The sequence below is a fragment of the Ictidomys tridecemlineatus genome, chromosome 12 (genome assembly GCF_052094955.1).
Source record: "Ictidomys tridecemlineatus isolate mIctTri1 chromosome 12, mIctTri1.hap1, whole genome shotgun sequence".
Classification (NCBI taxonomy): Eukaryota; Metazoa; Chordata; class Mammalia; order Rodentia; family Sciuridae; genus Ictidomys; species Ictidomys tridecemlineatus.
Genome location: NC_135488.1, coordinates 45,358,090 through 45,375,740, shown reverse-complemented (window position 1 = coordinate 45,375,740; position 17,651 = coordinate 45,358,090). Strand labels below are relative to the sequence as shown.

Genomic DNA, 17,651 nt, shown 5'->3' with positions numbered 1-17,651 from the left:
CTCTCTCTCTCTCTCTCTCTCTCTCTCTCTCTCTGAAATACAATTTGGACCACAACACACATATCAATATGGTAAATACTAATTATTTACAGAAGAAGGTTCTAGACCATGTGTTTGCTTGATGTTATTGTTTTTATTATTTTCTCAAGAGGCTAGGAGCAAAGAGGATCCTGTGGCTGTCCTCCTTAAAGTCTTCCATGGCTCTTCCTTTCTGGCAAGTCTCATGGGTTGTACAGCCAGGAAGGGGAATGAATTTGGAGGCCAGAGCTAAAGACAGCCCAGCCTGTGAAATCAGATTTGGTGTTTTCTGGCACAGTTTGGAACACTGACACCTGAGCCCAATGATCTGTCCAGAGAGTCAATTTTGAAAACACTTGTCTTTACACATGAAAGGCACATCTTCATGGAAAGATTAAAGGAAGGAAATGTGACTTATAATTACTGCTAAGCATCTGTTAGCAGTTGTGTTTACTAACATGGCCCATGAAGAAGGCCAAAATTATGTCATGTTTCCAAACCTCACACACACACACACACACACACACACACACACACACACACACAAATTCTAACTATTAAAATATTCATGACACCTATCAAATAATTGTGAAAAATGGGTAAAATTATATGTATACAAAGGAATTTCAGAATATGCTGCTGAATTTGTAAAATGAATCAATTTTTTTTCTCTTTAATTTTTATTGTTGGTTGTTCAAAACATGACATAGTTCTTGACATATCATATTTCACACTTTGATTCAAGTGGGTTATGAACTCCCATTTTTACCCCGTATACAGACTGCGGAATCACATCGGTTACACATCCACTGTTTTACAAATTGCTATACTAGTGTCTGTTGTATTCTGCTGCCCTTCCTATCTTCTACTATCCCCCATCCCCTCCCTTCCCCTCTTCTCTCTCTACCCCATCTACTGTAATTCATTTCTCCCCCTTGTTTTTTTTCCCTTTCCCCTCACTTCCTCTTGTATGTAATTTTGTATAACCATGAGGGTCTCCTTCCATTTCCATGCAATTTCCCTTCTCTTTCCTTTTCCCTCCCACCTCTCATCCCTGTTTAATGTTAATCTTCCTCTCATGCTCTTCCTCCCAACTCTGTTCTTAGTTACTCTCAAAGAAAACATTTGGCATTTGTTTTTTAGGGATTGGTTAGCTTCACTTAGCATAATCTGTTCTAATGCCATCCATTTCCCTGCAAATTCTATGATTTTGTCATTTTTCAATGCAGAGTAATACTCCATTGTGTATAAATGCCACATTTTTTTTTATCCATTCGTCTATTGAAGGGCATCTAGGTTGGTTCCACAGTCTTGCTATTGTGAATTGTGCTGCTATGAACATCGATGTAGCAGTGTCCCTGCAGTATGCTCTTTTTAGGTCTTTAGGGAATAGACCGAGAAGGGGAATAGCTGTGTCAAATGGTGGTTCCATTCCCAGCTTTCCAAGATATCTCCATACTGCTTTCCAAATTGGCTGCACCAATTTGCAGTCAGTCCCACCAGCAATGTACAACCTGTCAATGTGATGTCTCTGGGTAAGGTACATCAAATATATGTTTATTCAGTGCAAAGTGTTTGTTTCCTTCAAGAAAATGTTTCATGATACATATAGGCCAGGAGCCAAAACCTGAAGACTTTCTCAGTTGAGAGAAGCTGGGAACTTTGTGTTTCATTGGAGAATTTCTGCCTAAATCTCAAAAGCAGGACCTCAATGACATGAGCAGATAGTGGGTTTATTGGAGAATGTCCCCCATTCCTAAAATGATAGTATGGACCATATGCCGCTAGGCCAAGGGTACTTTTGGCTTCTGCCTTCTATTTGATGCCATTTTTTCCCCTCTCTGCTCCCCCCAGCTCACTCTTGAAAGGCCTTCTGTTCTGCCAGCCATAGTGACATCTGCTGGCGGACATGGGAAGTCACAAATCTGGGGGACTCAACCAAACCTTGTTAATGCTGCCATTTATCACAGGGGCAGGGGTGCGGGCCCTGGAGGGCTGGGCGTGCTGTCATTTCTCCCACACCCTCTCCCAAGAGAGCAACCATGTCTCAAGCAGCCAGTTCCCACCTTCCATTCGCAGAACTGAAAGTCAGGCAGATGCAAACCCCAATGCTAGCGTGGGCCCTGGAGAAGAAGCCACCACTCCAGGTGACAATAGACTTGACTGGATGCTTGGGGACTGAAGCAAGGCAGTTCTCACCCACCTCTGCACCCTCCTCATTTCCAGCAGGCCTCTGCCTGCGGCTAGGAGAGGAGTGTGAGCTCTGTCCCCCACCTGGCCCCGCTGTCTCAGCGCTGCTTTAAGGGCAAACTTGCAACTAGGTGAGTCCAAAGAGGATTATTCCAACTCAGAGTTTCTTTTCTTCTGATATAACACAGGAGATGTCTACTTTGCGTTTCTGAGAAGTTCATGGTGTCCTAAGAACTCCATGTCACTTTGGCTACTCAAAGTGGGGTCGCTTGGTCAGCAGCACCAGCATCCCTGCTCAGAGCCTGTGAGAAACACTGCCACTCAGAGGTGGTGGAGTTTTGCACTGACAGAAGACACTTTGAAACAAGCCCCGAGGCCATACCTGAACACACCCAAGCTCATGTGCTTGTACTCCACACTGGGTTCCTCACCTTGGCGCCCTTGGCCCATCAGGCCAGATCCTTCTTAGTCTGTAGAGGTCTTCCCCGTGCAGTGTAGACATTCAGCAGCACCCATGGCCTCTACCTGAGTTGTGCACCAGCACCCCTGACTTGTGATAACTCAAAAGGTCTCCAGGCATTGTCAAATGACCCGAGGGGAGGGGGAAAGTCACCTGTGTTGAGACCCATCAGCTTCAGGGTCACCTGGGACCTTGTTACAAACACACATTCTCAGACCCCGCCCCAGATTGGCAAAACCAGGAACTCCAGTGGGGCCCAGGAAACTGGTTAACTCTCTGTGAGACACAGGGACTCTGAGGTGGAAGAGGACTCGGGAAAGGCCCTGCAGTGAATCACTGTTTGGTGACAGACAAGTCACAGGGGCCACAGCATGACCAAGAGTTTGCAGGCCGAGGGGGATAAAGAGCCCAAAGCTGGAGCCACATGGGAGGGTTTGCAGCCAACTCTTCCCCCTGTGCTATCTCCATGACCTTGGCCAAGTGACCTGATCTGTCAGTGCCTCAGTTGCCACCTATGGACAACAGAAGCACTGTTCCTCCTGCAACTATTGAATGATGAGGAAGTTTTTACGTTAAGGTGCTTAGAAGAGTGCTCCGTACCAAGAGCTTCGGACACGTCACCTACCGGTCTCATCTTCACCATCACTTTCCTGTCTTGACCCGGATTGTTAAGTCCCCTACAAGCCAGCCAGGCAGGTGCTTCATTCTCTGCCACATCCTCGGCCGGGAGCCCTGGCCTGGGCTAGATCAGGCTCTCAATGAACATCGGTGGAGAAAGGCATTGCAGTGTGGGAAGCCGTTCTCGCACGTGATTGGGCAGCTCCCTGACTGGGTGTGAGGCCTTCCGGCTAAACTGTGTCAGAACTAATCCCCACCCTTTCTAGGTGCGAGAGCCCATCCGTGTGGGGGTGTGACTGACCATTGACCCTGAGACCAATCACTGACCCTGACCTTGGAATGCTGTCCCCCTCAACCTTCATTGGATGGAATTTTCCCCTGAATTTCTTGTTCCCCAATAAAAGGCCGTCCTCTGGCGTGCTCTCTGTCTCTCCTGATAGTCTTGTGTAACCTCACTGCCCACCCGGTGGCTCGAGGCAGGAGCCAGAGGGAGAGCCGTCTCAGACCTGTTGAAAGAAAAAGGTAAATTGAGTTTATGTGTGTTTATTTTGATCTCACTAGTTAACTTCTATGCTTAGAACCTCTAGTATGAGGCTAGCGTGCTGGTCGCACGGCTGAATTTGCAGTGCCCCCAAGGACATGAGGACACCAGCAGAAGCCCTCTGTCTCAGGGACTTGAACTTGGCTATGGATCCTGTATGTTCTGCAAAGGGACCCCAGCTTCCTGGATCTGATTCTATTAGAAGGTGGCCTTGCAAATGTGGCAACTGGGCAAAACTGAGCTTTTCCATCCATGTGGATTAGACGGGACCTCAGGTAGATCTACAGGCATGCTGTAACCAACAGTCAATCAACACACGCTTAGAAAATCATGGAAAGACTAATGATGGGGGCGGGGTGCTTCACAGATGCCGGGTGTTTTCTTCCTCTACTTCTAGGGGTCTCTCTACCCACCTCCTGAAGGCAGTCATACAACTATCCCCATTTCAGATATGCAAACACTGAGGTCCCAAGAGGTTACAGAACATGCCCAAGGTCATTGTCCAGTAAGCAGTGAAAGTGTTCTTCTCATGCTGGTCTCTGATTCCAAACCCACACCTGCCTTTCTTCCCAGGGCACTTCCTGGTCTGCACACAGGGATTATATGCCTTAAGATTGGGAGGACAATCCTAATTTCAAACCTTCTACCTCACGTTATGCTGAAGACCATCCTTAGCAGCAGAGCACGTGTCTTATTTGGCTTAAAAACTCCATCTCTGGTAGTAATGAGATCTCTCTGCCACAGCCCCGCCACACAGCCATTTGGGCCCACAGGAGTGTGGAGAAAGAGTGACCACAGGAGTGTGGAGAGAGAGGACAAGATTCGGGAAAGTGAAAGACGTAGAAGCAAGAGCTGAATACACTAGAACAGACAGGACCAGCAGAGAGAGCCCAGGTGAGAGGCCTGGAGCAGGGCTGGGGCGAGCCAGCGCATTCCACGGGTATTGATGAAGTTCCGCTGTGTGCCTGGCACTATGCTGAGAAGTAGACGCTGCACTGAGCACAGTCTCTGACCTTGCCCTGCTAAAGATCCCAGTCTGGGGATTCAAAGCTGGATGACATTGTCCAGCACTATGCCATTTCTTCACACCCCAGCTGACCTCCAGCCCCCAGCACCATGGCCCATTTGCCTACAGTGAAGGCCAGCAGCAGCTTCCCGTCTTGGCTGGCAGGAGTGGGTGGAGAACCCCCAGCTCTCTCACCCTGTAGGAAGGATTCTACTAGTAGCATGATCTACATGGAACCCCAGCACTCCTTATCAGGACTGTGCTTAGTCACTCAGTGACAACAACTGGCTGGTACACCCTGTCTTCCAGTTCCTAATCACTTCCTGTTCCCACCTGGAGTTTTTTAGCATCACCTCTCAAGAAAACTACTTGCTAACAAATCTGGATCACAGAGTCTCCACACTTTACCTCAGGGAAGCCAGAGCATGAAAGAAGGTTCTAGAAATGTTTGCAGTGATCCCAGTCTATCTGGCCATTTTACCCCTGTTGTTGGTTCTCCTTGGCTGCTCTGACTGCCCTGATAGGTTTAGGAGAAAAGACAAGCTGTATTTTGGCATGTAAAAAGAATTCAGGACAAGTCTCTTTCACACAACTTACCAAGTAGGGGCATATGATGTACCAGAGTTTAGGACTTCAAGGCTGCTGTAAAGTGGTTCCCGGGCTCTTCTGGTCCTCACCCTCACTCAATGTCTTTTTGTTGGTGATGGAGTTCAGCAATGGATTACTGGGCCAGAGACTTGTTCAATATTCCTCAGCAGTAGCAAAACACTGTTGCCATTATAGGTAGCCAACACCAGTAGTAGCATGATCTACATGGACCCCCAGCACTTGCCCCCAATCTGCCCCCCCCAGCAACCATGCTGTCTAAAATATACATCATGCTTAATTGTGTGGAAGAATTCTACATCTAGCCAAACCACAAGAGCTTGCAAAATCCAGCCCAATAACTTTTAGAGGATTCTCTCTCCAAAGCAAGCTTGCCAATGCCTGAGTGCCCACACACTCTATTGGCACCAACCTCACCTCCTTTTACAATGCACATCCACCAAGATATCATCGCCTGTGGTGGTTGAGCAGGCCTCTCCAACAAACAAGGTGTTTTCAGATGCACGTGAATGAACTTACCAAAAATACTGGAAGAAAAAAATTCACTCTCTAAGATATGATGACGGAGCTGCTCTGTGATCTAGACCATCCCCCTCTCCTGCATCCTCTCTGTTTTCCTCTGTCTGGCTGGACCTCCACCTCAGCCCAGAAGGATGTGTCCTTTCTAGTCAGAAACCCTGTCATGGCTTCCATTTCCAGGCCCTGATTCCTGGTTAACGCAGCCAGAGCTCGCTTTCAAGGTAGTCTCTTCAGATCCCTTCCCTACCCTAACCACAGTGTGGGCTCTGGCCCCACCCTTACTCTCTACACCACCATTCCACATTATGGTCTTCCTGTCCCTCTCTGTGACCCAGGACTGCCCATGATCGACCCCACCCAACAACAAGCTGTTGAACCACATGCCATCAGAGGTAGAAATGACCAGAGATGGCTAACTTGAAGATTTCACAGGTAGTTCATGAGACAAGGAATATCCTGAACCAGTGAAATGTCATAAGATGAAGTCAATGAATCCTAACCTCAAGGGCAAATCCTACGGTACACTGGCTCTCAAATTCAGCTGCACACTGGAGCCACCTGGAGCTGTGCATAGTACTGACCGCTGGACCACCCACTGGCCCTGGGCTGATGGAATGGCTCTGGGCTAAGATGGGACACTGGGGTTTGTAAATTACCAGTTGAGTATAATATAAAGCAAACTTTGGAGACATTGCTTTTTCCCCCACATGAAGAACTGTGTGCATACAGATGCAGAAGTACACAAATCTGCAGCATAAGACTCCTTGAGGGCCATAGATTAAAAGCACTGCAGTGACCAGCACCCTGGCTAGGCACACCACCAGCCCCTGGAAGCCTCCTATTTCCACCTTCCAGGTTTTTGCAGCCCTACCATCCAAGCATGGAGGAGTCCTCCCTGCTGAGAAATTTCAGTGTGCAGAATGGAGAGCCCTCTCTCCTCGGAGTCCCTGCTTTGACAATAAGTGCACTGGAGAAGTTGAAATCAAGTGGGAGGCACATGGGCAGGCTTCCTGGATGAGGCCCTATTGAAGGGAGGATGGGATCTGAGGAGTGGACCAGAGAGAGGAAAGATGGGAAAGGGAGGGAAGCTGGTGAGGGCAGAACGGCAGCATCACTGGAAAAGAGGCCCCAGGAGGAAATGCTACAGACTCTCAGCTGAAGACACCCGTGAGGGCTTGAGGTGTTTTCAAGCACAGCCTTCCTTGCCAATGTGTGAGCTTCGTGTTCAATAGACATTACACACTTTTTTGCTGTTTTTTGTTTTTTTCTGAGAACCAATACTGAGCCGGACGTGGATGATTTAGTAAAATCATGTTTCTATTTCAATTAGGGGAGACAGTAATACACAAATACAGATTTAGAGGGAGATGGGATGGTAAAGGATGACGTCTATGAGTTTAGACATAAGAGAAAAAGCAAATCCAGGAGGATCACCATAAGCACAAGAGCCCGAAACCAGTATGTAGTCAATCTCTCTGTGCTCAGGAGGTTCCTGAACCCCCACCCCACACTGGTACCAAAATAGTACCTGCTCAGCCAGAAAATGTTCTCATTGCATCAGCTTGGAGTCCAGGTAAGACAGGTAAACAAAGGACAGTGACCACCCTGTAATACCACCTGGGCTAGGCAGGGCACCCAGGAGTCATTTCCATTCTCCTTGTGAGAAAATCGAAGACCTGATATCCTTTTCCATTCCTTGTATCCTAAAATAAATAAATAAAAACCAACATCTCCACACTTGATTCTCTTGTTTAAAATTCTAGTTCCATATAGGAAAGGTTCCCATGACTGGCACCTTATCAGAATCGCCTGGGAACTTCAAATTTTTCAGGTCTTCTGACCCTCCCCTGGGATCTAATTTAGTAAGTCTGGGGTAGAGTCTGGACTTTTTCATCTTAAAACAATCATCATCTTCATCATCCCCAGGTGATTTCAGTGCTCAGCTTGTGTGGGCACAACTCTTTGAGGAGACGGGCTGAATCCTGCTGATCTGTTTAGGCCTTTACACATCCCACCATCGGAGTGCCAGATCCTAGAAAGCTGAGTCCCCTGAGACTTCAACATAGTGTTCTTGTAAGACACTGGCTTTTAGAAGAAGTTTCCCAAATTGCCAGGGCCTGGGTCTAGCTCAGTGCTGTGCCAGTTCTACATATGCTTGGGCCACATTTCTCCTGTCCTGCCTTGTCCACATCCACCTCAACCATATGTGCTCTTTCTTGTTCCTTAAATATATTTTGCTGGGTTTCTGTTCATGACTAAAAGGCTCAGGGGTCACTCCAGTTGAACTGGGATAATTGGGCTGTGCAAAATAACCACAGGAGACACAAATACCTTTTTCTTTGGGGTTGCTGTGATGGCTCCTCTGACCTTAAGAGGAAGAGAGAGCGAGAGCAGGCGCTGACCCCTTTTATTGAGGTGAAGCTATTCCAATGAGGCAAGGGGTCAGGTTTCAGGGGGCTGAGTATGTTCATGATGTCCACTGTCAGCAGGTTGACTGACACCTGGGTAGGCCACACCCAAGGGCACAGCAAGAGAAGGAAACACACACACAAGGCACTTCCATGGAAGATTCTATCCTAAACAGGGCAAGGGGTTATATTACAAAGAAATAGGAGAGCATAGCTCCACCCACGGGGCTGTAGCAAGACACACCCATGCATGAGACACCGACCCTTGAACCCAAGAAGGGTGGGGAAAGCTCTGCCACATTTCTGTGACTGAGCACCTCAGCACCCTGCCTGGGAGTGTGACTCAGTCACATGTGAGATTGGTCTCCCACAATATTTATTTTTCAGAGTCTGCTATATGGTTTTAAACTTGAGATTGCTACCAAAAAAGTGAAGAGCAGTAATTTTCACTAAAATAGAAGGTAACTCAAAAGTAAATTTCATTTTGTGAAAGTCTGTATAGAAATGCTTGCCACATCCCAACCTCTGAGCCTGAGATCTGTAGTCTGGGTGGAAGAATACAAGTTAGCAAATGTTAGGTGGTGATAGTGGTGGTGGGAACACCCACACTAAATGAAAACTGTCTTAAATTGAAAGGCATCAGGAAGGAAACAATGCTTTCACTGTGTGAATCAGTGTTATTTAATGTCATGTCTACACCACTGCAGAATATCTGGTTACCATTTGGTTACATATTCCTCTGGTGTAGTCAAAATCTCCTGTGTTGGTAACTCCTCAATGCTCTGTATTCATAGCAATGGGAAAAATACAAATTAATGAAAGAACACTTCAGCAACATGTTGCTAACCGATTACTACTGCCTCCCACTACCTACCCAGACACTGAGTACCAGGAGGGAGTGCGGGTGAAATTCTAAGAAGGATGATGGAGAGAATTGGGGAGAAATTCTGCAGCCCAGGTTCCCTCAGCCTGTCTCTCCCTCTGATTCTCCCCAAGATAGGACTCAGCCACCCAATTCCCTCTTTTCTTGGCTTGAGTGTTCTGGATTGTTATAAGAGAAGCTTTTTGGAGGAGAGGGTCCTGCCTTGTATATTCAGCTCTACAGGAGCTTGGGGCAAAGCCTGGTAGACCTATCACACAATGTGAGCAGCCAACCGACAGGCCTGGGCCTTGGAGGACGACAAGGTCCTGTGAGCATCCCTGAAGCCTCTACCCTCTTTCTGTTCAGGACTGAAATCCACCAATCTCCTGAATCTGAAACTAGCTCCTTGTCTGTGAGATTGTGGGATTTTACTCAATAAGCACTGTGCTCTGTAAAAGTGCACTGGGGGGGGGGTGCAATTGGAAAGATATGCTTTTGCTGATGTTGGCAATGATGAAATGGGATTTACTCTGGGAGTAGGTGAGCTTGGTCATGGGCAGAGGCCATTTGGGGCTATTGATTTAACTTGGACAACACTTATAAGGTGGACAAGTACATCAAAATGTTAACAACGATGAGACAGACTTTGTAAACAGCGACAACAAGTGGCTAACAAGTAGATGGGCAAGTCGAGTTCCCTATAGCTCAGAGGAAGTGTTAAGAAAGATATTGGTGGAATAGTCATGCTTGATAATTGCTGATGAGAGGGCAAAGGGGGCAGTTGGGTGGGTTATAGGTGGGGGGCATCCCAGGTTCCATGGTAAACCTGACTTTGGGTGGGTACATGGGGGAGGAAAAGGGAACAGGTATGGTGAAATTTCATCACAATAGCCACAAAGACAGTGTCACCCCCCTTGAGAACCTAAATTACATTAATATGTAAGCATAATTTGGGCTTATAGTTACCAATATTGGGTGTGCCTAATTTTTTAAAGGATTTTTTTGGAGAAATTCTCATACTGCAGTGCACTGTGGAGTCACTTGTGGACCGGGGTCAATCATTCAAAGTGTAGATTCCTAAGCTTTCATCCAGAAGTTTCTGATTTAGAAGTTCTAACATATTCGTACTCAATCAGGGGTAATTTTGCTCCCTGGGGACATTGGGAAATCTTATTTATTTATTTATCTATTTGGTGGCAAATGGGGTAAAAGGTTCTGTCCTCTGGTGGATAGTGGCTCTTCTCCCAGTGAAGCAATGTTCATACATGGGTTTTCGGGGAAGCATTTGATGGTGAGTGCTTTGACCTTCTTAGGGGATTAATCCATTCATAAATGAATACAGTCCTGGGAGGTGGTATAAATTGGAAGTCTTTTGTGCATGGATGAAGGATGACTTAAGGAACTATATATTTTTTTAGATGAGCTCCACTTCCTCTTCCTCCTCATCATTATCCTTCTGATTTGTAATCTTATTCTGGTTATTTTATATCTTCATGTGCTTTTTATATTCCTCCTCCTCCTCCTCTTTCTCCTCCCCTTCACATCTTGCTTCCCCTTATCCTTCTTCTTTTTCTCTCTATGACCTATTGGCCTGCTCTGAGTAGCTTGCCTCTCCCACACACTTCTGCCTATGTATGGCCTCTGTTAAGGACCCCCAAATGGAGTGAGTTCACAAAGAATGGAAAGTAGTGAACCCAGAAGCCAAAAGAAATGTTTCTTCATTTAACTATTTTTTTCAAATATTTGTCACAGTCATGAAAGAAAGGATGCCTAACCAGGCACCCCACTGTGACCATGCTTCCTTTTTTGGTGGTAACCACCTCCAACTGGACCAGGCTTTCTAAAGCAGAGGCCACATCTCCAGAGTTTCCCTAATGCAAACAAGCATTCCAACAACCAGGAGAGGTCTGGCATCACTGCAACCCTCCTGCCATAATTCATATGTCATAACACAAAGTGGGTTTCATGCATCCAGCTTGTCCTTTCTTTGGACATCTGTTACCCACAATCCTCACTGGCCCAGAGCTTGCTCTCAATCAATGATGGATTGGATGTGTCTACTTTTGATTCCACTTTCTTAGCCTATTCTTTTTTTTGGTACAGGGGTTGAACCCAGAGGCCCTTAACAACTGGTCCATATTCCCAGCTTTTTTCATTTTAGACAGGGTCTTGCTAAGTTGCTGAGGCTGGCTTGAAACTTGTGATCATCCTGCCTCACCCTCCCAGGAGGCTGGGATTACAAGCATGAGACACCATGCCTGCAACTTAGCCAATCTTGGCCTTGCATGTAAGACACTCCAACCTCAGACTTGGTTATTTATGAAAATGTTAGAGAACTGGTCATAGGAGCCATAGGGATGGTATGTTTCACTGTGGACAGACTGGGATCGTGGCTGCTATGAGTTCCTGGCTCACAGGAAAGAAAACAGCAATGAAATTATTTACAGATCAGCTTTTTGGCCTATGTGTTTAGGACGCCCTTAGCTGACAAAGGAAGGGATAATAACCTGGCTGTTCTGATCTGATTTGGAGATGGGCACACAGGCACAAAGGACTTGGAATTTTCAAGCCAAACAGGCTGTCTCCTGGCCTTGATGTGTTATTGTGTCCTGTTCCCAGTTGCTACAATACTGACATTTCTCCCCATAGGCAGGGCTTCTCAGGTCCTACCCCTGGTTTTGAACATGTGCTGTTTCAGTCCACATCAGTGCTGATTCCACTTGTAGCCCATTTTTTCCCATGTTACTGTTAAATCATCCCTATCAGTGACCCATGGTGTATACTGCTGCTTGAAGGAGCTTCTCTTCTTTGCCCCTCATGGATGTTAGCTTTTCAATGGCTGATCAGGTGCAGGGGCGGATACATGTTGGGGAGGCACAACAGGCCCTGGGGCAGCACAGAGAATCTACTACAGATATTAGGCCCACTTCAGTGCAGTTTCCTTGGTGCACAAGGCCCACTACACATTCTGCCTGTTTTTCTAGGCTAAGGCACTCTTCTATTGGGTTGTGAGTTGTCCTGAGCCTGCTCGTTGATCATTTCTCCCCACCATCTGATTGTCCCACTTACTCTAATGCTTGGAGATGATTTGCAGCAGCTCAAATTTATTCAGACCCTCCTCCTTAAGCAAGTGTTGGTCCAAAGCCCTCTACCCTGGCAGGTCACCTGGATCAGGGTGGGAGACAGGTCATCAGGGTATGTGCCCCGGAGGCGATACCCACTGGATAGTGGCCTGGGACATTCAGGAGACACCTTAGCTATGAATACAAGGGCACCTTCTTGTTATCCTGCTACTAGAATCTGGCCTCCATGTAATTATATGGGGTCTTCTGATGGGCTACTAGCCCAATCTTCATACAAAAGACTGCCTGTACCTGCCATTGTCCTATGTGGAGCCATATTTCACTCGAGTAGAAGTTCCATTCTACTTTCCACTTCCACTGAGATCAGAGGAATGGGCCAGTGGCACCCTCTATGCCAGATTTGCTCTGGAATGCAGGATGAATCTGTGCTTGTCACAGGTAGAAACTCTAAAGGCTTTGGTCCTGACAGCCAAGACACCAAACAAGTGAGTCAGCAGGGGGAGGATTGAACACGGCTCCTTTGCAGCTGGACACCTGGAATATTGGGAATAAACTGCACATCCATACAAATTCTACAAAGAGACCCTCTGATTCCCCGTTCAAGGGATATGCAGACTCTGACACTCCTGAGGACAGGGCTCGTCCATGGTGTTTGCTATGTTTTCTGCCTTTTCCAGTATAGGCACCCAGGTGACACCCCTGCTGTCAGCCACACTAGGATGCTCTTGCGCTCCATGCTCTGCTCCTCTAACTGGATATGTGGTAGTGAGGAAGTGCTAGTGGATACCCCTGAGATACTGGACTCAATGTTGCTTTTGATGGCCATGGGAAAGGTCCTGGATGACACTGAAGAGGTGTTGCTCAAAGATGCAGTGATGCTGGACATCATTGCTGAGAACTCTGAATTTGACTCCAAGAAACATGGGGATGGCAACATCAGTAGAATCTCAGAAACTGCAGGATACATAGGTTCACAATTCTGTTTGGGGAGTTCTGGAAATTATACTCATGCACTGAGCCATCTTCGCTCCTTGGGTTAGACAAAGATTGAGGATGCAGTCAGAGACAGCATTGTCCTCACAGTCTGCCACCAAACAGGGAAGCTGAACTTTGCACAGGGTCTGCTTCTAAAGGTTCTTTATCCCCCAAAATGCTGCTTGTACTTTTGGTTACCTTGCCTCTCTCTGCATGCTGCTCCTTCTGGAAGGTACAAAGGCACACCTACCCCACTGACATTGGGAGGACTGTCACTTTACTGCCATTGATGCTGTCCTGATTCACCTGCCCTGCTCAGAGTTCATGGACATATCATTTCCTTTGGAACCTCGTCACCTCCCAGGAGTGAGCACCCCTGGCTGCAATGGTGACCTGGGGTTGGGGCAGGAACACAGGCTCTGGAGTAGGGAACAGCAGGTCTAGGCAGCAGAGACCAGAAGGAAGTTCAACCGCCCTGCTCAGCCATGCCAAGACACCTCATCCATCAGCACAAAGCTCTCTGCCCCCAGGTATGGAGGGAATGTTAACACATGAGGCTTTTCCTCCCTCAGCGCTTTCTCTGTGGCCACAGCATAAGACTGGCAAGCCTCTACTGATAGAACTGGCACTAGGGTGGACTCCAGATCTAGAGTTGGGGACAGACTTGGATCCAGCAGTGGAGCAAGAGCTGAAGCTACCTGGAGCTCTGGAGCTGACACTAAATCTAACACTGGAACTGCCTCTTGCTTCCAAAGAGATGCTGGAGCTGACTTGAGCTCTGGATCTGACGTTAGTGCTGCCACTTGACTGGGCAGCAGTGCAGCTCCTGGAGAAGGCTCTCTCTCTGCAGGTGATTTTAGAGTTTGCACTGGACCTGAGGCTGCAGCTATAGGAGAAAAGATTCCAGCATGACTGCCTTGCCTTCAGCTTTGCAAAAACAGATAATACCTCTATCTGTCAGGAAGACCTTAGCCCCAGAGCCCACTCAGGACCTTTTCGCAGATTGGGGCCATTGCCTGAGGGGTCAAAGCCTTATAATTGTTCCCAGTCCAACACCAGACTTAAGAGATTCCATCCAGTGGGGCTAAAATATAACTGTTTCTTCATTTACCCTTATGTACCCACCCTAGGCCTCCTTGCCCTCAGGCTCTGCCTCATGTCCTCAAGCTGGGCCTGCAGGTAGTGGGCACAGTGCTCCAGGTTCAAGCCACCCATGTTGAGCTGCATGAAAGGCAACAGCAGCTGAAGGCACAGAAGGCCTGGAGGCTGATGGAAATTCTCTATCCCAGTGCTCAGAATGAAAGGCATGGCACTGTGGGCAGGCAGGTGTGCAGTCAGCAGAAGCCTGGCCTTTCCTTCCCACAGCCTTCTATAGCACCCCTATGGACCTTGACTTCTGAAACTCCCCTGTCTCTCCACAGGCCAGTCCACACCAGCCAAGACACAATGGCTATACAGGCAGTGACAGGACAGGTCTCTCTCCTTCCAAAAAAAAAAAAAAAAAAAAAAAAACCCAAACTCTGGATCCATGGTGTGACCAGCTCTCCCCTACCATGGGAGAGGCCTGACATTCTTCTGTTTGTTTGCATTCTGGCAATCTCCAGGAGGGTCTGTCCTCCTGTCCATCATTGTCAGGGCTCGATTGAACCTCATACCCGGGTTTTTGCTGCCATGCTACCTCACTCTCTGTGATCTGTGTATCTTGCTCCCAAGTGACACTATTCTTCTAGAGGGCACTCTCTGAAGAATAGTGTCATGGGGAGCAAGACACTAGCTCTCATTTCCAAAAAGCGAGGCCTGGGATGAGAGCTACTACTCTCCAAATTTCTGTGGCCCTAGGGGAGAGGACGGGGGTGGTGCATTCAGAATGGGATGGGCGTTGGGGGGTTGATATGCACATGAGCTGGTTCTGAGGCCACAGTCTCCTTAGTTCCCCAAATGACCAAGATTCCACCTACATCTCCTACCTTCTTCTACAATTGAGGCTCCAGACCTTATACTGCAAGCAGGACTCAAAATTGTGGGAACCAGAGCTGGAGTTGCCGCTCAGAGGTAGAGTGCTCGCCTAGCATGTGTGAGGCACTGGGTTCGACCCTCAGCACCTCATAAAAATAAAATGAGGGTATTGTGTCCACTTACAACTCAAAAATAATAATAAAAATGTTAAAAAAAATTGTGAGAACCAATGTTTTCGCAGTCTTCCCAAGCCACAAAACCTTATATATCCCCACACTGGAGATAGGAGCCCTCCATCTTGACCCCAAGTCCACTCCATTTTTAGTTGATCCAGTGGTCCACCATCTTCGCTGGAGTAGGACAAGATGCAGCCATGTCTCCTAGAGGAGAGGTTGATGTGATCATTAGAATATGACACCCGAGGTTTCTGTCTAACTGATAAAATTATATGCCAATTTTATTTTGCTTGGCCTCCCCAAGCAAGAGAGTTGGGACAGCTTTCTGAAGAAAGATGGTACGGATTCCCCCCATTTTTCACTAAATTATGTGATGTGCTGAGAAACGTCTTCACACAATAGGTGCTTCTTATATATGCTCCTCAAAGAATGAGCCCAACCAGCTGCTTACCACATATCTCACCGGGCATGGGAGCTGCCAGCCCCTCGGCCCTTCTCTGGCTATAACTAGGATGGGAATTTCTCTCTATGGAATCTGGAACATCCTTTATGAATGCAAAATTGCTTTGCCCAAGTTAAGTGAGGCCCCTGGCAGATACCTTTTTGTTGCAGATGGGAATGAGACACTAGAGAAACCCACAGCCCTCACTGAGTCCACTTGAAAATGAGCTGGGAACAGAATATCAAGGAGTGAGGCCCAGTGTGAGTAGGCTGCTCCACATACTTCTGTGGCCCAGCTGGAGCAGGGTGGTTTAGTCTGGCTGAGGAGGTGAATCCACTTTCTGATGCAAGGCTGTGGCAGACATTTCCAGGACTCATCCCATTGGTCCTGACAATACCCTGTGAGGATGGTCTCCTAAACTCCTCAGTTTTCACACAGCAAATTGGGACTTAGAAAGTTACAGGCCATTCTCAAGTTCAGCTAGGTGGTGGCATCTTTGGGTTAGAAGGTTGGGAGCTTAGCTTGGGAGCTCCGCAGGCGCAGCACCTGCTGAGTCGTGATGAACCTTGAGTAGTTGCACACAAAGGTGGTACCTAAGTCTGGGTTCCTGCGTACAAGACAGGCATGGACCGCTTCATGAGCGCTTCCTCCCTATTTGACTCAATGGTCTCTACAGATGCCATCCGTGTTCTGAGTGGGCTAATTTTCACACTGGGGTGGGACCAAGAATGGTGGGTTTAAAGATGGAAATAGCAGCAAACAGAAACATGACTCCAATAAAGTTAAGTAAAACCATTGCGGAACAGTTGTCCTCAGTGTGTACACACACACACACACACACACACACACACACACACACACGGTGGGGGAGGAGAGAGAGTTGGAATTCTGGGCCATGAATGAGTGGTCAGACATGAAGGCCCGCCTCAGCTAACCTTCCCTTTGCTGCTCAGTGTTAGTCTTGGGCTTCCCTGGAAAAATCGCCAGAGGCTCTGGCAACTAGGGCAAAGGCCCAACCAGTGTTCCTACACTTGGGCGATGGGGAACCCCCAAGATTTCCTGAGGCCTGAGCCTCAGCATGCTGTGGAACAGAACATCCCTCTTACTCCAGCCTCCCCAAGCAAGAGAGCTGGGACCGCTTTCTGAGGAAAGTGGGTACCTTTTTTATTTTTAACCAGGGTTTCATGTTCTGTTTGAACCATCAACCAATGAAAGCACTTCCTGTAGTCCCTGTACCTGAGCCTTTTATTCACACGAGACCACTCCAGAGTCCCATGGACTGCTGACTGTCCCCCACACCACATCAAGTACACAACTGAACAGATTTTCACTAACAACCCCCATCATCCCTTGCCCAGCTTGGCTTCAGCTAGAGCTCCTGCTTTGAGGATTCAAAAACTGGATTCATAACCAGTCCCCCCTCCTCACCAGCTTTGTGACGCTAGACCTACCTTTGTGCCTCTCATGGGTGCTCCAGTGTCCCCAACTCTCCCCTGGGAATTACTGTCACACCACTTCCTAGGATGGAATTGGGCATATGTGCCCATAAATGCCTGTATTGTCTGTGAAACCCATAGACAGGATTCACAATTACAAGAAGGAGAGAAAGAATAAAACCTAACTCATTAAAGGACCTGGGCAATGCCACTTTCCCTCCTGTTTGCAGTTCCCACTCTGATCTATAGCAAGTTTGAAGCAATTGGGATTCAGAGACTGTCACCCTCTAGCATAGAACTTCCCAAGACTTCTTGTGAGATTTCACATTGGCCCAAGCGCCTCTTCTCAGTCTAG

General features: G+C 47.5%; 1 protein-coding gene across 1 annotated transcript in view; it reads left to right on the top strand.

The window, feature by feature from the left end:
- The first annotated feature begins 10,459 nt into the window (after positions 1 to 10,459).
- Positions 10,460 to 17,651, top strand: part of LOC144369305 (uncharacterized) — a 33,820-nt gene continuing 26,628 nt past the window's right edge. The window contains exon 1 of the mRNA XM_078028823.1: positions 10,460 to 10,519. The gene's annotated coding sequence lies outside the window, so the exon portion shown is untranslated. The remainder of the gene's footprint in view (positions 10,520 to 17,651) is intronic.